Source organism: Columba livia, chromosome 4, assembly GCF_036013475.1.
Source record: "Columba livia isolate bColLiv1 breed racing homer chromosome 4, bColLiv1.pat.W.v2, whole genome shotgun sequence".
NCBI classification, from domain to species: domain Eukaryota; kingdom Metazoa; phylum Chordata; class Aves; order Columbiformes; family Columbidae; genus Columba; species Columba livia.
In genome coordinates this window covers 37,428,562-37,452,048 of record NC_088605.1, presented here as the reverse complement: position 1 = coordinate 37,452,048, position 23,487 = coordinate 37,428,562, and the positions used below count along the sequence as shown (strand labels likewise).

At 35.8% G+C, this 23,487-nt stretch overlaps 1 protein-coding gene across 1 annotated transcript in view; it reads right to left on the bottom strand.

The window, feature by feature from the left end:
• The window catches only part of VEGFC (vascular endothelial growth factor C), a 215,536-nt gene that overhangs the window by 191,731 nt on the left and 318 nt on the right, over positions 1–23,487 (bottom strand). The gene's annotated exons all lie outside the window — the stretch shown is intronic.

Here is a 23,487-nt window from a genome sequence, read left to right as displayed (position 1 = left end):
TTTTTTTTCCTTTTTATTCTTTCTTTTATTTTTATTTATTTTTTTTTTCTGGAATACATCATTATATAATGTTTATTTCAAACATGTTATGGGCTGCAGGAAAATAATGACACATATCACTTGTCACTTCCCCAGCAGTTTCCTCTCTTCCCTGTTTAGACCTTCATCCCTGCTTTAAACTGCCACAGCCTGAGGAACTTGGTTTATACCTTGTCCCAGGACAGTGTAGCATCCAAGAACCAGTGTGCTGCATGTCCTCTGGGACCTTGCTCTGTATGTGTGTTCTGAATTACACAAAAAAAACCCCAATATGACTGCATCCCTTAGAAAATGCAATTTCAGATATCTTTTTTTAAAAACAGTGATACCCTTTTTCTTCTATCATCAGTACACTGCACAGATTGTTCAGTACCATCATCACCAGTTTACAGAGACACATATGTATACTTGCAAATCCAGCCTCCCAGAAAAGAATGCACTATTCATCAGGCTATTGTTGCAGTATTCCCTTCTGCACAGCAGGATTAATGGTGCCAGAAATTGAATTTTGCAATGGAGAGCATGGCTTTCTCCGAAAAGTCAGCAAATTATCCTCTTTCTGTATGGAAAGAAGATGCAATTGTGCCCTTTAGTTACGAGGTTGGAGTTATATAAGAAACAGGACTTATGAACCTTCCAGGTAAAGCCTGCTGAAAGGACCATTAGTCTACCTTGATATTCACCAAGACTGGCATTATAATGGAACAGTAAGTAATCCTTGTGGCTTAAGTAGTAATGGCTGTTAGGTCAGGCACAGTTAAGGCATTTGGAACATCATCTGTGCCATTTGGGAATCCTTGGAAACAAAAAGTCTATATGATACCAGCAGATTCCCCCACTCAAATTATCTAAAGGAAAATAATTTAGAAGGTGGTCATGGGAAACCTGATCATCTCTTTTCCAGAAAGTGCATTTGCCTATCTGACCTTGGTTAGTGACTGATCAGGAGGAGATATGGGTTGTAAAGCCCAGTAGGAAGATGTTACTCTCTTGGACACAGATTCTTGAATCAGGAATCACAATAGAAGTGATTTGAAACTAGACTGCAGGATCCTCGTAATTTTCATTTTATTTTGGTTTGGTGAACTTTTAATTGTTTACAACAGCACAGCTTTCACAGAAGTCTTACACACACGTATACGGATCCATATAATAAGGGCACTCTTGAGAAAGGTGGAAATCTAAGGAATCTAAACTGTCCTCTACAGATTACACCACTCATGGAGGGGAAATAATTGAATCAAGGTCAGTTAGATGAGATCTCTAATCACCAGGAAAAAAGGATAAAAAATCCCCAGGAAAAAAGGATAAAAAATCACCTATGCAAAAATGAGCTTGCTTGTACCACCACTGTCTGTTTGTAACAAAATTACTTATTTTGGGAGAAAGGGAAGACATGAACACTTCTTAACAGGAAAAAATTTCATCCTGTGCAATCATCTTAGTGCTTAACCCCTATCTTTCAGATGAGCTATCTGCTCATATAGAGTAGTCTAGCCTGGGCATGTCGATGCTAAATGTTCAGTAACTTGGCTGTCTGAGATGGGCTGATTCCCCTTTGAGACATCTCCTTTTGTCCGAGATGGGCTGATTCCCCTTTGAGACATCTCCTTTTGTCCATGCATCAAATAAGATGGCTGAGTGTCTAACTCATTTTGGACTGGGTTGCAGAACAGGTGCCTGGAACAGAAGTGGTACAACCCACAGCACTGCAGCACAGAAATATGATTTTGGATATATTCCAGAGTCTTATTTTGATGTGTTAAATGAAGTCACATGTTACTCATATTGCTCATGGACAACAGTATTTGCTGGACAGAACTCTGAATAGATGTTTAATAATGACAGTAACAATAGTAACAGTAACAGTAACAGCAATAGCAATAGTAATAATTCCCCAGCTTATTTTCAATTCACTTCCAATTATAATGTTTCATATTCTGTGGAGTGGGGGAGTACTGGTCTTTAATCTGACTGCAGACAATTAAATTCTGGGATTATCTTTACACACTATTTACACAATAATAATGTATCTTTTTCACTTGCACTTGTAATAAGCAGGACAGACTAAATTATCTATATTTGTTCTGAAATATTTCCAGTTATAGCTTCAGTAAGACTGATTTCTATCAATGACTAATTTATCACAATCATTCAAAAATTGGAAGGTGAGAGTGAAGAAGTGAAGGTTATTTCACCTTACCTAATGAGAACAGAAACATAACCAGAATACCTCATTTGACCTTTTAAGTCAATAGATAAGGAGCATACTGCTTTATCAGCAGAGACATCATGATTAGTAAATAATTTATGCTTGCTTTCCCTTGTCTTTTCACACCACAAAATTTTAATCACAAAACCTGATTAATTTGGGAAGAGAAAATATAGTGACTTTTTTAAGTGGTAAAGTATCATAAGCATCAAAGCAATAAAGTACTATGGTTGTTAACCTTTATGATTGTATATAAATAAAGTAAAATTGTTTGCAAATGCATTTAAATCTTGGTGTTTATAGACTGGAAATAGCAATGTTTTCCTTCCATGTCTCTCAAATCTCAAATTATATGTCTGCATATGCAAAGAGAAGTGAGATGAATGAGAATTTTACCTGGGCAAAAAATGAGTAAATGGTCAGTATCTGGTTCAAGCTGTTTCAATGGTATCTGTCATATAAACTTAACCTTTTATCTATATGGGTTTATGACAAAATAAAGCTAAATAAGCATTTTAAACTGTTTAGTTGCAGCATCTTAGACAATGCATGGGTTCCTGTGCTTCAGAAAGACAGAGAATTCCTAGAGTCCCTTGATGCTCAAGAAAAATGTACTTTTAGAAAATTTAGTATGTTATTCACCCTTAAAAGCCAAACAGCAAATCCAGGTAGGGCTGCAGTATGACTTTGCTTCCCTCTCACTGCTTTCACACCTGTAAAGATGGGTTAGCTATCTCCACAGGGGAGTTCTCAAAACAGGAGCTCCAATTTTGATAAATTACAAATTTAGGGAAACCTGTCTGCAGATCCTATAATCTCTCACCTCTTACAAAATGCTTGACAGATTAATCCCACTAAAGATCTGCTCACACAGCATACAGATTTCTAGTTCTCTCAGCAGTAAGTTAGTGTGTTTCTTGTTAGAATTCGCTTTACATCTGTATTGTATCTAGCTCCTTCTAGAAAAATTGAGAGTAGTTTGCATTGTTTATGATCATAAATTGCTACTGTCTCAGTCTGAGATGTCACAAGAACATGAGAGTGCCCTGGAGGTCCAATTAGCTCATTATCTTTTCACTGGTAGTAACAAAAACCAGATACCCAGAGGAAAACACAATAATAGAGCAAACTTTATTCTCTAAGTTGCACTTCTAGCCTCCAACAGCTTCTAAACTCTGTAATATCACCCTGCAATTTTCTGCTTTCCAGGCGGAAAAATGTTATTTTTCTCATTTTTTCCTCACCTTTGTGGGTGTGTTCTATTCTTTCAATCTTCCTTACTGCTTTTCACCTATCTTTTTTAATACTGCTACCTTCTTAGCAGGAAACATGGTGGGAGAGCAAGGGGGTGAGGGAACCAGAACCGCTTACAAAACTCAGTAATATACTGAATGCTCAGTAGCATAATAGCGTAGTCATAGGCTTGGGTTTGTCATCTCTAAGGAAAAATTTAGGAAATGTGACTACCTGCCTTCTTCACCACACTTCTGCCTCTTTTGCAGGCATTACCATGCATTTTTGTGAAAGCAGTTTGCTTTCAAATCTGAAGCAAAACTCATCTAAAAATACATATGCAATATCTGAAGTTCGAAAGGGTACACAATGGCTCAAAAAAGAAAAAAAGGTGTGCTTCTGCTCTTTAATAACCTCTGATTCGGACCTGGACTTACCAATGTCTTTTTTTAAGAGCCAGTACAAGAAGCCTGCTCCCTCTGCAAAAACTATGTGGGGTGTCTTCTTTCTGGGTTGGTCCTGACTTTTACACATGACATCAGTAGCAAAAAAAGGATTAATACAGATGATAGCAGCTTGCTAAACCTTTTTCAGTGATATATTTACATGTATATTGCAGTTTCATACAAGAAAAAAGGTCAGTCTTAACTGAAAATAATCGGTAAGGTTTGGAACTAATTGGAGTTGGTTTTGGTTTGCTAAAGAAAATACTGAAACAAAAGAGGCACTGAGAGGCACTCTCATACTTAAAGTCAATCTCTTTACATTAAGGGATTGAATAAAAGCGTATGCCTATTTATGTGTACCATGCCTTTCCAACTGATAAATTAATTCCATATTTGTATATTTCAGTTGTGTTTCTTATACTACTCAGAGTTACCAACCAAGTCCTTGGCTATATTTAAAAGAAAAACCAAACTCCTATGCCAGTGTCTTTCAATATAGCAGTAGGAAAATATTTACATTCCTAAAATAGTAAAGCAAGGGAACATGGATAAAACATTTTATTTCTTTCAGATTTGATGTCTGCTTGGGTGTTACTAACACCAAAAGCAGTATCTAGAGCAGACATTTAATAATTTGTGACTTATAAATTATTATTACAAATTATTACAAATATGCTTAATAGTGGTTGAACCTGTCTGGATAACTTCCATAGAATTCCATGAGCTCTAAGCTAAGGGCTTTCACAGATTGCTTTAATTAGACACTTGAGGCCCGATTTTCTAAGGAATGCTCCACAGTTGACTGTACGTTATGAATGTTTGCCTGGTTATTCACTTTCCTATGTCCTTAAAAGGGGATCTAGCTGTTTTCTTCAGAAATTAAGTTCTCAGCAGCAGAGGTCATAATTTCAAAAGAAAAATCTTCAATCAGAAGCTGTCAAGTGGACCATTTGTTCCAATTTTAGACTTCTATGGGAGTTCTGCCACCCAAAAGTGCAATAGGTACTTACCCTCTGAGCAGAACACTAAAGATATTTTCTTCAACAAAGTTTCTTCAGCTAACAAACATTATACGTAAACTTGCATTTTTAAAATTATTTTCTTATAGACAGACAGGTTTATAATTTTCTAGGCACTTTTTAAAATAACTTTATCAGAAACCTGCTTTGTGAATGGTTTTATTCTCACTAGCTTATTTTCCTGTGCCGTAGCTCTAACCAGTGTCCTTTTGAACTGTACTATTCAGCCAACAGGTTACAGGTCATGGTAGTTTAAATTGCATAAGCTAGTACTACAAGAATATCTGTAGATTTGGAAGAAAGGTGGAAACATCCAGGACAACAGAGCACACTGGATCAACTTTTTTCTGTCCCTGGCATTATGTTTGTTTCTAACAGTGTACTCAGTAGGGCAAACAGTATGCTCTTTCTTTGTTCTTAAGACAATTCTCCCTCAGAGACAGTAGGGTTTTGTAGTGTGACAATACTTCACTTGTGTTCAAGCTAGCAGAGTCTCTAGACACCTCTAGATTGCCCATGGCAGACATCTGCACTGATATGCTTGACATTTGCCTAATCCTACTAGAAAATACCTGAAACATGATTTACATTATGCCACAGCTGTCCAGCACCAGAAAAATATTCTCTGTCTGCAGAAACAATTCGAAAAGGATTAAAGTTAGAATGTGGTCGTGAACAAGACTAATAGCATCTATGTTGGGTCAGGTGATAAAAGCTCATCCACATACCCACAAAGGAGCCCAGGGACACAACAGCCAAGTGCCCATCTACACAGGCCCAGGGGACCACAGGGGCACAATGGCGGTTTGGAACCCAGGTTAAGGACTCCCAGGGAACAAACAAATTCTCTGGGCCCTTCCCAGGGCTCTCTCAGCACAGCCAGAGCCCTATCATCCAGGAGTGAAGCCTGTAAAGACAAGTAATCGGGAGCAGCTGTCCAGATCACCTAAGGGTGGTCTAAGGGTGCCTGCTACCTAAGGATGTGGGACACATTATGCAATGCAGGGGAAGAGCATTTTGGGATTGCATAGGCTTTTTGCAGGATGTTTAGGGAAGGAATACAAGATGGGGAAAAGGGAGGGGTTTAGCTGATTTAGGGAGGAACAAGTGTGAGAAAAGAAAGGTAAGAGGATAAAAAGAGCTAGTTGTGTGTGTGCAGTCTCTCTTGTCTTCTTATTAAACTCCTTTCTAGGTCTTTCCTGAGTGAGGAGGTCTCTCCTCTGCCCGCATTGGAAACTGGGAAATCTCGGCCAGCTGTGTGTTGGTGCTGTCTGTGTTCATGTAAGTGCTTTGCATGTCTGTGATGTGTGCAGCCAGTCATGCATGTATGTGGTGTATATAGGTGCTCTCTGTGTGTATGCCTGCTGGGAACACACCATCACTGCTGGTTGGAGCTGGGGACATGGAGCTGTGCAGTTTTTCCTCTCTGAGCTGATGGATCTGGCATGATACATTTTCCTCTAACAGAGTTAAAGGAATTTTAACATAATCTATGTAACTGTATTGATTTGGGAAGTGATGTAATGCCAAAAAAAAAAAAAAAAATTAGAAGTCATTAATGACTCCTGCACCAAGCCAGGAGAAAGAAAAAGGACATTTTTTATGGGCACGTGGTCTTCCTTGTCATGTACTTAGTAGTAGAGAAATATCTTTTTTTTTTTTTCCCATTTCCAGATCAAGATAATCTTTACAGTATTTTAGCCTTCACTCCATCCTTCTTTCATTTCTAGAAAGCCAGTTATCATACTAATAATGTCTTTTTCAAAGAGGAAGAAAAATGAACTAGCTAGAAAATAATACAGTACATTAAAGAAAGGAGAAAGAAGATAAATGTTGACTGCCGTTTCAGATAAGAAAACAGAAAGGAGGTCACTAGCTTACTTAGGAAAACTGTGTAGAAATCATACAACACTAGAGGAAGAGTAGAGGACAACCCTGGCATGATCTGCCACTCTTAGTGCTCTCTTGTGCCTGGTGCTTTGGAAGGGCAAAGTGGCTTCAGACAAAGTACCTTTGATTAAAAATAAGTTTAAGAATCGATTTAGGCTTATGGAAATATACTGCTAAATACACTGCTTATTCAGGTCTCTGACGCTTTTAATTTGGCAACAAAGGTTAGTGGGTATTTTCTATTTTGAATCTGTAACCTGATTCTGCAACTTGATTCCCACAAAATGGGAACAGTAATAACATCTCATGTCATATAGCCTAGATTTCGAATAAATGCCTGAGTGCTTATGAAACACTGAACTATTCCAAGGAAATAAGAAATCTGAATGTCCATACAGAAATGGACATGGTGCTTTCCTCAAATGGGGTTTGAACAAATTTAGCAAATAAAGTTCTGGACCACTTTTAACAATGGATCTTAAACAAATACCGAGTAGTTGTGTACTGAATGATATTTGGAATTTTTTTAAGGAAAACTAGCAAGTCTCTGTAATTAAAATCTGTATTATAATGTATGTGCAGCTCCAATGAAGTTGCACAAGAACCCTAGATGTTAATCTTCAAATTCTTGGTTTTGCAACTTTAGTATTTCTACTGCAATGTTTTTAAAACTGGCAAATTAACTCTTGCCCTCCTCCCTCCCCAGCAATTGTCTCATGATACTGTCCCCTATGTGCACTTCACATCAAGACTTTTTAGTCTACTATACAGTGGATTTTTTTCCTTTCAAGAAGCAGGTACATGAAGAATGTAATGATTTACACCAGTTGGAAAAAATGCCATAAAGCAGTTCATCTGTCATTTTACAAGCACGGTTCATATACTCAAAGTAGAGTCTCAGAGCAGACCTTTTTCTTAAAAGAATATGTCAAAGCTGATCAAAGAGAAATGTAAATTAAGAATAAAATATTATATCTGAGATTTCATCTAACCAATTCATGCTACTTGCACTCTTTCTCATTCAAGAACAAGTTTTAACCTAGTAGCATAGAGCAAATCCTTCCATGTCAACTAATTCTTATGTGCCTATGAGATACACTTCAATAGCGGGTATTTGTTTTTTGCAACCATAGTGATTAAATGTTTTTATTGGCTAAGGTCATAAGAATTTGAAGCAAGTATCTGACTTCATTTAGTTTCAGAGAATTTGAACAGTCCTTTAACACCAAATAACAGGGATTTGGGGAACAGAATTACAAAACAAGTCCTGTAAGATTTTTCAGGTACCAGACTTTTTGATTAATTGAAAAAAAAATTATGAAATACAGAAAGACAACAGATCATCATTACAGATTATTATTTCTGCTAGCAGCTTAATTTTCTACATCTATAATTTTTAGATCAATCTTATCAAAAGTTAACAGAAATTGCCAGATAAAGTTTTCTGGCTGCTAATGTTGTGATACAGCGAATTTTAAAATACAAACGCTTAAGGGAATGTTGCAAGTGGAGTGTTTGTTCCTATTTGAGAACCCAAAGCTCACGATCCATCAAAGTTAATAAGACTATTGGACAGTTGGTCAGGCTCATAATGAATGACAGATGCTGTATGTAAGATCAACATTTAAAAGAGGATATCATTCAAGGAAGACTGCCAAAGATTCTCATCATCTTTGCATAGAATTACATAGAAGAAAGTGTAAGTATTGTGAATTTCAAGGATGTTAAAAAATGTAACATGCAACAAATCTGAAAAATAATACAAACAGAACAATCCATGCCTCGTGCCAAAGTTACTAAAGAACAGACTTAATTAACTGACAAAAATCTTTCCACTTCAGTGCAAAAAAGGAAAAACAACCCACCAACAAAATCTTCCTATTCTAGTGTCATTTAAAATGTGGGGGGATACAGAAACTGCAGTCATGGAACTAGAACCTTCCTTTAATTTCATAATTTACATTTTGGTTATCTGTGTGATTTCCATTCCTCAAAAATATTAAGAGTTACCTCTTTTTTCAAAGTTATGGAAACATTTTCTATAGCAGACAGCATAATCAAGCTTTCAAGACAATACGCAACAAAGCAGATGTCTAGAGGTATACATTTAGATTCTAGTTTATTCCTTCCATATTTGCTTTACAAAATGTCTGACAGACACAAAACCACACGAAATAACACGGGTTCAGAAGGAATTGAAAATACACTTAACGTTGTCTTCTTACAGGATTAAATCCAGTTAACTAAAACAATGGAGTATCTCGAGTCACAAAAATGTGACTGAAAATTGAACACACTTTTTGCATTATTAAAAGAATAATCCCCTCCAAAAAAGCAAACGAAAAATCACCCCCTCCATTTTCCCAACTGCTAGAGAGAATCCAGTAACATTCTTATGACAACGCTTTTCAACTGAGCTGCTAGATTAAAATGCTTAAATGTGATAGTTATCCTTATTTTTACATGGTTTTAGCGGCTGAGTTAGAGGTGAAGATCCGGTGGTGGAGCTCCAGGTGACAGCAGCTTTAGAGGTAGACTTGAAATATAAGGGAGTACACTATTCTATGAATTCCAGAAATTGTAGTTCCTGAGGGGTCAAAACCAAAAATGAATGATGGGAATTTTACTGTCCAGCTGATATTTCTTACATTTTGAAGCAACACAAAATCTTAAATGACAGAAGAGCTGGTAGTATGATCAACTAATATTTCAATTTAATAAATGACAGGTGATAAACTATGTGGCATACAAAGTATATGGCATACAAAACATTTCTAGGACATCTACAGCCATAATATATTGAGGTGCAAAAGAAACACTAACTACTGTCACTGGAGAAAAATTACTTTTTATAGCCACTGAATCCTATTCCCAATTACTTTGAACATTTTGCCTCACTTTCCAGTTTCACACTCTTTTGTGGCCAAGAGTCCTTTGTCTGTTGAGAACCAAAAGACGTAATGCCACGTGGCTGTGTAAATACTCTCCTCTTCCAGGCCTGCCTTCTGCTTCAACGAGAAAGCCAAGTATATTCATAGCTAGACTATTGCTAATGGCTTGTCCTTGTTACTATAAGCTCCCAGTAGAATTTCAAGAAATAATAATGCTCTCTTGTCTGTCTGTCTGAAATAATGACACTTTTATATGTTTTAAATAGACGAGTGTCTTCTGGCTAGATAAACTAAACTGGCATTCCAGAAGGCCAATGACATCAGATGATAGCAAATATTATTTTTGAATGTTACAAGAATTTCCTTTTGTCTAACTTTTTTGACACAGAAACAGTGTCACAAATCACTCACCACCAAAATCAAAGAAAATGACACAACTTGCCTTGATAGCTAAGCGATAGCTTCACGTGAAATTGTCCTTATCAGTTGCTCTTCTCAATAGTGTCCCTTTAGGACATCAGCAAAAATATATATGCAATCTGACCTAAAACTTCATCTTTCATGTTTCTAAACACAGTTTTTGACTGCTATGTAACTCTGGTACAGTCACAGAAGTGCACTGGGACTCAGCAACTGAATTTGGCCTGTTTATTGGTTTTCTGTTGAACATTCAATTTACCTTGTACTCTGAAACAAATGTGTGACCTGTTAGATTGGGCACTGGACTGCACGAGGTAAACACAAACTCCTTTTTGCACTATATTTAAAAAATTATGTTACAGATTTTCAAAAGGACATTAAGGCAGTATGGACAAAACGTTTTATCTATTTTGAAGCAATTTACTTCTTATTTTCCTGGGATAATTCAGTTTTCTATTATTGAAATGAAGCCTTATCAGAGTTTTTTACTGTATCCCTGGTGCTTTTGGTTAACAATAAAATGGGAAGCACTGAATTGTGTAACTTATTTATATGTTTAATGGATCCCCTGAAAACAACAACTTTCAGTCTTAAGTATTTTTCTACATGCTGATTTTCATTCAGTTTAATTTGAACTGTAAGTATTTTGAGACAGGACACTTGTCTTATTCTTTGTCACTACAGAGTTTCAAAGAATTTTGATTGTTTTATTACAAATCTCTCTATAACCAGTAATAAGCAAAATGATAAAATCCCTCTTTTAAAAACTAAATGGTGTTTTTAACCCTCATAGTTATTAATATCTTGCTAAACCATTATTTTCAAAAGTGAAAAATCATCTTCAATATATATACAGCATATCAAAAGCCATTTTTATGATAAATTAATAATTTTAGAAGTCTCGGCTTTGTTTTAACATTCTCACAGATGGCAATTATGAGTCAAGAGGACTCATGTTAACTCACCAATTACAAATACAAAAGCTGAATGTTCAGGTTTTGACTGTTTAGGATTACAAAAACCCATTTCCATTTAAGGTAATTCTTAGCTAGAAAATATTTAAATGTTAGAGAACTGAAAAATTTGTTCATGGAAATTGTAATGCTATGAAGAAAAATCTCCCTTACTATAGTCTTCATTTATCTTGTCTAAAAACTTACTCCGCATTTGTTACCTTGCCATGTAATTATGAAAGCACTGTATAAAAAAGCATAAACTTTAGTGAAGGTTCCGATTTGAAGAAATTCACAACTACTATACTCCTTTTATGTGTTTGAAACACCTCTTTGTTATACCTTGATTAATTAATGTAATTCCATGCATGTGATACACAACCTGATTTTTTTACCAGTTTTCAAAAAAAAAAAAGAAGGGGCCCAAATAACAGCTTAGGGAACTCCAAGGTTCACTTATATTAGGTTCACTTAGTTAATCACAGATTAAACTCAATTCACATGAACATCCAGTGAGTGCTCTGAGGCATCTGGGCAAAATATTTGCAATGCTATTAGAATTTCCCAGAGCTGATATGGCAGATTAGTGAGATGTACACTGTGACAGTGCATGCTGTAATCATAATTGCCAAAATCAACTGCAGATATTTGTCATAGGCTCTTTATAACATACCTGTGGGAATGCACCTCCTAGTGAAATACGAGGATCCTAGTATTCTATACTTATCTTACTGCAAAATATGTAATTGGGAGAATTGTTAGTGCTATAGAAGTTGCTTCTACTTCAGAGAGCACAGTTAAACAGTTTTCACATATTTTATCAGAAGTATAATGAATGTATTTGTTAAAGAAGCTTTCTACTTTTCATGTCTCTTCAGAAAAGAATGAATGAAAAACCCCAGTAACCCAACCCTGCTCCTGTGAAGCCTCCATCTGTATAGCATTAGATTAACTGAAAATACGAACTTTCTAAGATGGAGGATACTTTCTTTCAAAGATATGGAAGTTATTTTCACTGAGAACAGTACATTTTTACCATAATTATTATTACGTATCTGTTAAATGTGTTTCTGTTATTACTGAGATGTATTCTAGTGCTACCTGAGATGCTTTCTATGATAGTTGAACGATTTGAAAAAGAAAACATAGTTGGTCGAATTTATGGTATGGTAGACACAAGGTGAAAAGATGAATGGAAATTCATGGAGGCTAAATTCTGAACCCCAAACCAGATATTTGAGCTCCTCATGTAATGCACAATATGAATTTAGAACATATGAAAAGATTATAAGAAGCTGATAAGTAGCTTGGAATGAAAGGTAGCAAAGAGTAAGGCTTAGTAGCCTAGCCTCACTGGAAATAACTTCTTCCCTTCGGTTATGGTTTTAGTCAAAAACATCCTGAATTTGGTTTCCTAATGGTGGTCATCTGTTTAAGAAGGTTCTTTTTTTACAAAGTAGGAAGTATGAAGGACTCCCCAAACCACACAACTAGAGAACCTGCCAGGATGGAGAACAACAGGTTCAATCCTACATTCTATATAATGCCAAGCAGTAACTTGAACTGCTACCCCAGGGGAGAAGCTGGGCTACACATTTACTGAAGGGAAAAGGTTCTTAATGTCTCCTGCTGACAATGCCACAATTTATAAATAATTAAATGGTCATCAGGATACAGGAAGAATGTATGAATGATCATATACGCCAGCTCGCCTAGGATACTGGAAACCAAATGCATCATCTAGCTAATATTTTATACATCCTAATTCTTTTTACTTGTATTTCTATTTCTTTTGACAAAACTATCTATATTCTGAGTGCAAAGAGTGGATCTTTTCAAAAAGCTCCGTTGTACTAAGAACACAAATTAGATCTCACACGCTTTTAAGTTAGTGTTTTACAGGCAACATCAGGAAAAAACATAATTGTGCAAAAATCAAGCTATTATTCATATGATGTTCTTCCTCAGGCATGTAGACTCTGACGCTAATAAAATACAACAGGCTTGCAGTCATTTATTCTGCTGGCCTTTTAAAATGCCTTTTGAATGGTTTGAGCCCTCATTCATGGTTCTTCTTGCTTTCTAATTGAATAATTAGAAATACCTTTTGTAGGGAAATATCAATGAAACATATTACACTACTGAGAAAGTGACTGCAAAAAAACCCAACTTTACATTTTGATCTTGCCAGGAACTACTTTATATATAGATAAGAACATCAATATATATATTTGTCTATGTGTGAATTTTGAATACAAAAAGATTACCTTACTAAAATGAAAACCTAATGATCTAGAAAATACTTCTAGTATGTATCTTTATAGTCTATTTCTTAATTTGATTAAAACTTTTCTAACGGTCAGGGCTTTGACAATCACTAAATGCTGTAAAGAAATTTGTTGCTTACTTCTCATAGTTAAGAGATGTACATATTATTAGGCCCACTTTGCCACTAGACAACTAGAGACAAGACATACTATCAGTAGTTTATTGAGAGTCTTGGACTATTTGTTTTCTGACCTATGGCAAGCACTGCATACCAAGGTGAGACAGAGTAGGAGTGGGAATCTATTAATTTACTTTTGCAAATTGTTGAAAAAGACTTTCTTATTCTATAATGATAGACAAGTAAGAACACATCTTGGTAATCAAAATGGCACACACAAACAGGCAAAAGCACACACTACAGATGTGAAAAGCACACCTTCCTTTTATGCCCCTTTAGCCTTCTTGTTTTGTTTACTTTCTTTATTTTTTTGTCTTTTTTTTGGTCTTTTTTTCTGAGTGACAGATGATATGTGGTATATGAATTTTTGAGTTTAAGGGATGCTATCTCAAGAGCTGGTAAACTAGCATTATCCAGAGAGAACAAAGAAACTGATTTCTTGGCAATTAAGCCAGAAGTCTTATGACAATCATCTCTGAGAGAACATGAAGAAATTATCCACAGCTGGACACACAGCTAGTAGTAGGAGTTAACTTTCTCTTTAAAGCACACAGTTCCCAAGGCACATTGTTTCATTAGGCAATACTGCCTACCAGCACTGTTTTATATAAAAATTTACCATGAGTAATAAATCAGCAAAATATATTTTTGTTACCCTGAAAAAAAAATATCAAATACTTACTGTAAAAAGTATTAAAGATGTCAAAAAAACACACTATGTTTTTAAAAGGCTGTGTATGAATCATATTCTATATGCAGAAATCACTGTTGCCAAGGGAATTAGAAAATGCAAAGAAAGCAGTATAGTGCTGCCAAAGAGTTGAATATGTCTGAGAAGAATCATAGAATCATAGAACAGTTTGGACTGGAAGGGACCTTCAAAGATCATCTAGTTCAACCCCCTGCAATGAGCTGGGACATCTGCAACTAGATCAGGTTGCTCAGAGCTCCGTCCAGCCTGGCCTTGAATGTCTCCAGGGATGAGGCATGTACTACCTCCTTGGGCAACCTGTGTCGGTGTTTCACCACCTTCATTGTAAAAAATATCTTCCTCATGTCTAGTCTGAATCTCTCCTCCTATAGTTTAAAACCATGACCCTTTGTCCTATGACAACAGGCCCTGCTAAAAAGTCTGTCCCCATCTTTCTTTTAAGGCCCCTTTTAAGTACCAAAAGGCCACTCCCAGAGCTTTATCTTCTCCAGGCTGAATATCTGATTTGAGCATACCTTTGGGCAAACATTCTGATTACATACAGATGGCTTGCACAAATAAATTGCATGTATCTTTCAATATCCCATTTCATGTCACAAAAGGTCTTGATCTTAATTGATTGCTTTACCATATAAAGATTAGGTTCTTATAAACAGTGTTTGTTCCATGTGCCTAAAACATTAGCAGGTTAGATGGCTGGATGTAAAGTGATCTCTTAAATAACTAAAACTAGTTATAATTACAATAATAACACAATGCATTTTTTATACTTTACCAAACAAGCTTATAAAAACAAAAAGCAGATGGTGACATTTTATATTAAATCATATACCTACATGAAAACCTGTATCTATCACTTCTAGATATACTCTGCAAAGGAAAATAAAAAGTGTTCTTCCATGATAAAATCTCCAACTGCACGTGACATATTTGTCTAGCATCGGTCTATATCTCTTCTGAGATAGCGCCCAGATCAGAAATAAGTTTATATACAGAAATAGGTATACAGGCAGATTTAAACGGAAGAGCTTGTAAAGGACCTGGCAGTAATATGCTCTCTGCACCTTGCAGAGTTAAGTGTTAACTCTAAGTGTTAGAGTTTACAAATAGTGTGTTGTAGTGTATTCGAAAGAATATTTCTAACTGCTGGTATGTTCGTGAAAATATAACTCTGTAGTAAGCAACTTGATTTAAATTTGGAGGGGATCTTAAAATACTCCTTAAAGCTACCCAAATCATTACCAGCCCTAGATTAAACCCTTGGAGTGTTTGTACTAAAGGCTTCCTTCTGCACTAGTGTTTCAACTGGTCTATGCAAGTCTCACAAGACTTAAACAGTAAGATGTTAATACACTGGTTAAGTTCATGTCCTCATGTCTCCCTCTAGTGCCTGTAACTGTTCTGTGTATTTTTAACTGGATTTTAGAGGTTCTAGTCAGTGCATAAACTGATGTTTGGTAAGGAAGGTCAAAGAATTCAAACAAGGAAAACAGGTTTGAAGTGAGATATTTGCTATGTGCCTATAAATAGTTACTAGTTTTGGTTTGGGATTTTGAGCGGAGAAGTTAAACTAAAAGACAAATCACATACAAACCTAATCCTCAAAAGGAAAGTTCAGTCTTGATTATTCTTTTGATGTGATTATTTACACACAGTAGTGTGTAAATAATATTCAATATTTGTAGAGATTCATGATTTTGAACTAAATGGAATAAATCAATAGGGAAATACCACAAGTTGCTTTTAAATACAATATGATAAATAAGAGTTTATGTTTCCATACATTTCATTACAGTTAGATCTACATACGGTCACCATCTTGGTTTTAAAAGCCAGATTCCCTATTTTTAAAAGAATTATACATTTCAAATTGAAATACAGAGATATGTGAATACAATCAACAGAAGTAATGTTATTTGGGACATTACTCAAAGTCTTTATTTGTTAGGAAATGGGCAAGAGAACCTGAAGATTTATTACTCTATTGTCTAAATGAAGGTGCCTGCACATTGTTAACAATCTCTGTGCCATTCAGTCTTCAAGCAGTTTGAGGACATACGCATTCATGCTTAGAATGCCAAAAGTATGAGAACTAAGTACAAAATTTGATGTGTTAAATAAGTGAATGTACACAGCTGTTTCTGGCTAAAAGTAGTCTATCATGATAAGATGTTTCAAAATAGCACACTTTATTGCTGAGAAAATGTATGCAATAGCAAAATATTTTTTTTATTTTATCATACTTTTTAATATGGAATTATAAATATTTTTATATTACTACCATCTCCTTCTCTCCAGTCGTTCTTTACCCTTCTCTCCCCTTCCAGTTTGATGCACATTTTTCTTTTTATTACTGATTTGAATCACTCTTAGAACTAATCCAGAGGTATCCTCTGACTGAAAATTCTGCCTCAGACTACATATCCAGTTGGTACGTGTGTATACAAATGAGTCTCAGACATGAAAGCTAGGGAGAGGGCTGTTACATTATTCATTCAATTTCTCGACCACAAAGATGATGCTTTGATGAATATTCTGTGGATGCTGAGAGTGTGCAAACTACTATGCACAGTAACATGCCCTCATATGTCCAATAAAACATTATTAGGCAAGTTAAAGTTGACTGTTAGTTTAAGTGCTTTTTATATTGTAAAATCTATTTTTAACAATAAAAATGGTTCTTAGAAGACAGCTTCAAGGAGCAAGGGAGTTTTTATATCAAAATATTTCCATCAGGAGTATGCATACTGTCAAAGAGAAATAGTGAGTTGCAAGCCTCCATGCAGGGAGCCTTGTGTGCCTATGGGCTCTGTGAAGAGCTGGAACAGAATCTCTTGTCTCTTCTGAGAGCCCCTCCCACCCAGAAAATTGTGAAGAAAAATCAAACTACCATACTCTGTGGGAGTAGCTGCTCAGATGTCCAGTTGTGCTCTCATCACCTACAACAATCAAGCTCACAGGAATACTGGCAATCACACACTTCTCTGCATTTAATATTGGCCTCCCTTTGTTCAGTTAATTCAGTACTCTTCTTCCATCTGAGCTTCAAACAAAGGTTTGGGAAACAAGAGCAAAAGCCAAAATGAAACTGAGTCCAAAGAGATAATAATCTTTCTTTCTTCATGTTAACTCTGATGGATGTGACAAAGTTCCTTGCAAAGCCCTTGCAAAGTCAATAAAAGATTCCATTGACTAGAACTAATCAAGCTTTACTAAAAATTGGCAGCTAATTAGACTCCGAGTTTTTCTTCTAGTTCAGACTGGTTTGGGATTTTATTACAAAGAAGTCAGATGACTCAAGGCCAACTGTGCTTAATCACTGAAAGAAGGAAGAGGCTGGTGTATCAGCTTGTGTCAATATGTTTCTTTGTCATTGGGTGATTATGGTATTATGACGCTGCTCAGTTTATCAACTCTTACACATGCAATGGATGATCAGCTCTGAATTAGTACTTCCTTGGCATTCTCTAACATTTATCTTAAAGTCTATCTTAGTTCTGGAATATTTTTCCTTATACTATTGGAGAAACACATACATTGCTATGACATTTTATTAACTGTGCTTACAGAGATAACGACAATCTTAAGCTAGGACATATTCTTATGCAGGTAAGGAGAATGCTTAAGGAGATGTATGAAAGCCTTAGTTCTCATATTTAATTTAATTACAAAGACACCAATGTACTGTTCAGAACCAAAACTGACATGATATGTTAGATAGTAAGAGATCATATCTAATATATTTAGTTCCTAGGCATGAAGAAATAATTTCAAGATAAATGTTTTTCATGTTTGAGCTGCAGTCTTTGCAAAACAAAGAGTACCTTGATTAGAATACTGTATCACTAGAATGACAGTATGGAATATCAGATCAAAGGCAGGTTCTGTTACTATTAGGAGGGAATCATACTTTACAGATAATCTTATTGCCTCCACAAGCAGACTATTACTTAGCATGAATAAGCTTATTAGCAATATGATCTTTCATCAAGTTGAATATTCACTATTCTTGTTCCTTTCTCTCCCCATATACATGCATGAAGGTGAGGTTTTGATACTTGCTAGCCAAAGCACTTGCCATTTAAATAAGTAATCTGCTTTGTACAAACTGGTGGGGTAGTCTCACAGTCCATGCAACAGAAAGGAAAAAGCACAAAAGAAATTGTGATTCTGAGTCATAATTCACTTCCTGGTGTTCTCACGGACTGCACAACTTCTCATTACCCCTTTGCACAGGGTGGATCAGAGAAATACAATTTATGCAACAAATATTAGATCTTAAAACATGCTCGAATGAGTACAGCAGGATTCAGCTCTAACTGAAACAAATATAGCCTTCTGCAAACAAGTTTAAAGTCCACTCTTCGAACTTGACAAAAGAAAATCATACAAATATTTGCTTTAGATTTTTCTAAATCATCAAGTTAAAAAGACCTGGTGGAAGCACTTAACAAACTCCTGACAGAACCGTGTTTCTAATCAAATTTATACAAATTGTTCTCCATTTGCCCTCAGCACAAAAATCCATAGGTTTCCTAAATGCATGGATTCAGAGAAGCCCATTTGTAGATTACATGGGAGGCAAAAGCAAAGTCTTCCAGGGTTCTAAAGAATTCGCAGGAGCACAGAATTTAAAGGGGAGAGCATTTAGGCTTTTGGGTCCTGTATGTCTTAAGTATGACTCCAGAAACTCTAAAATGACAGATTTTTTGTCTCAGAGGAGGGGTCTGACGGTTTTACTAATAATTTAGATAGTTTCATTTAGGACTAGAAGGATATCAAATTTTGAAATATCAAGCAAAAAAAATTACCTTTCTCCATACAAAACAAAATTCCTATTTTAGAAAGACTTTTTCTATCAGTTGGCAATGAGTAGTTACGAAATTGCACACCCTGCTGATATCTTTCTGATAAGGGATTATGTCCTTCAGTTCAAAGTAGATAATTGCTAGACTGAAAGTGGTTTACATGGATGAGACATACTAGCTGGTATTAAAAGAAAGGAAAAGGATTTAGTAAGGAAAAAGATTTAGTAAGTAATCTTAAAGGTTTCAACTTCAGCATTTCCTAAGAAATAAAACAAGTTGAAAGCATTTTTTTAGCTGGATCAGATTTGACTGGTAGAACAACCAAAGAATAAAGACAAAATTACGGCAAACTATCCACTTGGAATAAACCCAAATATTATAATAATAAATCATGCTCTTAGATGTCTTCCATTTTACCTAGTATTCTGTTGCAGATGATTGTATCTGGAAGGTATTGTGACGTATTAAATTGAGAATGAGACTTTACAACAAAGTTTTGAGCAAGGAGGAAATACAGATATTAATTAAAGAGAAGCAGCATGTGGTATTTGCACTTAAGTTAAAGTCAAGTTACAATCGTTTGGTTGGTAAAACAGCAGTACATAAGACAGCATAAAGCAGCATTCTATAAAAAAATCAGCTTTATTAGGATATAATAAAAATTATCTGGGGTTTTTATGTCATCATAGAAAGGACCCCAGAATACAGTTGTATACTATTATAGTAAAACAGTACATATGAAGAGACCAGACCAGACAAGAAAACTCATCAGACAAGTAAAGGTGTAAAGTTATGCTGTTATACCTTGCCAAATACTGTCACATGCAGTAGATGACAAACTAAGCTTGGATTGAAAATTCTACTTGTCATGCAAAGGTGACATACTTGCAATATTGTAACATTTTCCTATATTCAACTCATGTCTACAGATGTTTAGGTTTGAGGATGCTTTAAAGGCCAGGTTATTTTTTGACTAGTACCTTGACTTAACTAATGTTCTTGCTGACTAAAATCCAATTCTTTGTAAACTGCACTAGCAGCTCCATTTCAGTACCGGATATCTGTACAATACACATAGTATTTATACTCTAAGCAGAGAAGTCTCAAAACAAAGGAATGCTGACAGATAGAAGATTAATGAACTGTTTTTTCCTGGCAACAGAATTCTTTCTTTTGTTAAAAATATTTTAAATTATTAATGTATTTTTGTCATATTCATATAATTTTCTATAGAGAAGAGTAAACAGAAATGTCAGTGAATATTAATTAGTCATGCATTATAAAAAAAAATAAGTCAGAAATCAAATTTATATATATGTGATTGAGATTAGTCCACAAAAAGTATTTTCAAAGATATTAGTCCCAAACCTCATGTAGTAAGTCAGCTGAAATGTATTTTTGAAACAAGAATTTTAAAAAAACACAGTATTTTTCATTTTTAAAGAGATGTACATTTTTTAGGAAGTATTTGAAAGAGAAAAAAAAAAAACAACAAGTAAAGGTAATTTCAAACAAAACAGTTTAATTCTAAAGAAAAAAAAATCTGATATGACAAAATAATAGGTTCTGTTTTCAGTTAGTCACTAAAGCAATACTGAATTTGCTGAGCTATGAATGTTACAGCATTAAGGAACAAAGTTATTATGCTCAGTAACGAGCCAGTTTTTGCCTTACAGATGTTTTTTGGAGAAAAGATTTACATGTTCTCATTATCTCTGAACACCCGTGAGAAAGCAGAGAGCAAGCAGACTGTCCCCACAGTTTACATGGGGAAAAGGTTTCTGTTTATCATAATGATCTCTTGAATCTTTTTAATCCTCTGTTATAAAGAGCAAGACAGCTGCATTTGAAGCCTTTCTTCCAGCTGTGTATTTCTCAGTTGTTGCTTTTTCGTGGAATTGGTGTAATTAGACTGAAGGGAGTTGGGTCATGTTTAACAATTAACTCTGCTAATACAGCTGATGTGTCCAAATGTTCCTTTTGGGTATCTTTTAAACATTTTCTCTTGATAATTCTCCACTCTCCACTTCTTACAATAATGAATTGGCATCTCCTTCCACTATCTACCATCCATGCTTATCAACTCAAGTTAAATATGTGGAAATACACTTTATTAATAAACAGCGCAAATAATTATATTACAAGATATGGATAAGGTGACCTCAGAAAGCAGATTATGGGTTTACATTAGTGCAGACTGGACATCAACATTTATCAGGAAGATGAGGAATTCTATACTGCTGAATACTTCTACAATTGCAACTTGTCAGTAAAATGTAATTAAACCATTGTATTACAGTCTTTAATTTGGATAATTCATGTTACAGTTAGATGAGGTTTGATGCTGGAAGGAGCTAAGACTTGAGTTAATGGAACTCAGTACTTTACAGAATGAGGCCAGAGACAGCAAACTTCGCAGTTGCAGAAAAGTGAGCACAAGAAGGGTCAGAAGTTGTTAGAAAAAAGAAATATATTTGAAAACAAATAAGTTATCTTACAAAAAACAGTAGCGAACAATATACACAAAAGTTATGGAATTAAATTATGCATCATGATACCAGCACCCTCACAGAGCAGCAGTGACGGGAATAGACATTTCTATTAGCAAGCACAGCAACATGGAACCAAGTGCCATTAGACTAGTGAGACAAACGTTCTTTTGCTTGTTCCACTACTGAGGTATTTCACCCCTTCTCTTGTTCTTCTGCTTTTCTGATATTATATTTTTTCAGAGCTCTCTCCCTCATATGGTACACAGCGCTTATCAGGACGGCTCCTTAATCATTATTATAATCACCAGGACCATTTCTAAGACAAAACCAAAAATATATGTGTTGGTTATTAATTCCCTTCTTCTGGAGAAAGAGATATAAGCACACAGAAATAACAAAATTATCTATATTAAAAATCACAATAAAATCTGTTTCTGCCACACACTGAGGTGCCTGACTCGCTGAGTACTGCCCTGCTTGAGCTTTGCATACAGCACTTCTATGGTCAGCACTTGTTCAAACCCAGAACTGATTGGCAGAAATTAGCTCCCAATTTCCATGTAAGCCTGTTATTATTCAGAAAAAAAAAAAAAAGTGAGCAGCAGCACCATAGAAATCCAGAGACTTCTAGATCACACCTAACACACATTGACAGGAGTAACCTACTTCCAAGCTTCAGCTGTGACTGCTTTATGTCTGTGGAGCGAAACAAGCAATGCAGCCCCAGCCCTTGTGTCAGGAGTGAAGAAATCAGAGCCTGCAACTTCAGCTGGCCAGCTCGTGATTCTCTGAGATCTCTGCCTACTCCCTGACTTTAGCCTGTCTCTGTAACACCATTAAGCTATTCTTCATATGGCATATGTGCATTCAGGTTTTAGCTTAGACCTGTAGTACACAGTTCATGTGAATCTCTCCATCAGCCGCAGATGAGATGACAGAATTTCATTTGAGAGGATGCCCAAGTGGAAGATTCAGTCAAAACACACAACACTTTTGCTCCTGAATTAGCTTCCCCCATTAAAGGTGACACATGCTTCAGACACAGAACCCACAATGGAACCTTTGTTCCTGTCTCTGTACATCTGACAACATCCTCTTCGCAACAGTGTCCTCCTTTCCTGACAGCCCTACCTTTCACATTGCTTTCTGCTGCTCTCTTTCCACCAACTAAGACACAGCTAAGTGCTCTGGTATTAACAAAACAAACACAAATGAACAGAAAAAAAAAAAAAGACAACAAACAAACAACAAAAAAATGCCTCAGTGAAATCTTCCAGCTCTGTTAAAGCAAAATCTTACACTTCACCTCTATGAATGAACACAGTTGTACGTATCGATACCAAAAATCCTGCTATAAACTCATAATGAAGGAGGCCTTGCCCATCCATAGTGTTCTCATAGTGCATGGGACTTTCTTCAACTCTTGAATCTTTCTAGACATGCTGTGAATAGCTTGTTGTTTTCAGGAACCTGAAGACAGAACTATGACATGGAAAAGGCAGATAAGGCTCCTCTGGAATAGCTGAGATTCTGCCTGTCTGGCCCATAAAAGCCTAGGAACATTTGTACTTCCTTTCCCATGGTCATAAACTCTGGAGAGAATGTGGAACTTGTGTCAAAGGGGAAGACTACTTATTTAAAGAGTTATGTTGCTTATCCTTATCCTTATTTAAGAATTCGTCTGAATCAGACAATTGCTATCAGAAACATCCTCCTCTGCTAAGAACTGTGGGGGTATTTTTGTCTTGTAGGCCTTGTTTGAGATGGGGAAAATCCTAATTTAAGACTTCCTGGACTCCTTCTCTTCTTTGTCTCCCATATACAATCTTGGCTCTTGGACAGTTGTGGTAAGGGCTCATATTTTAGTGCTCAAAAGAACCAAATTCACACTGAGCTGTGTAATGATATTCCAACTAAGTTGATAAA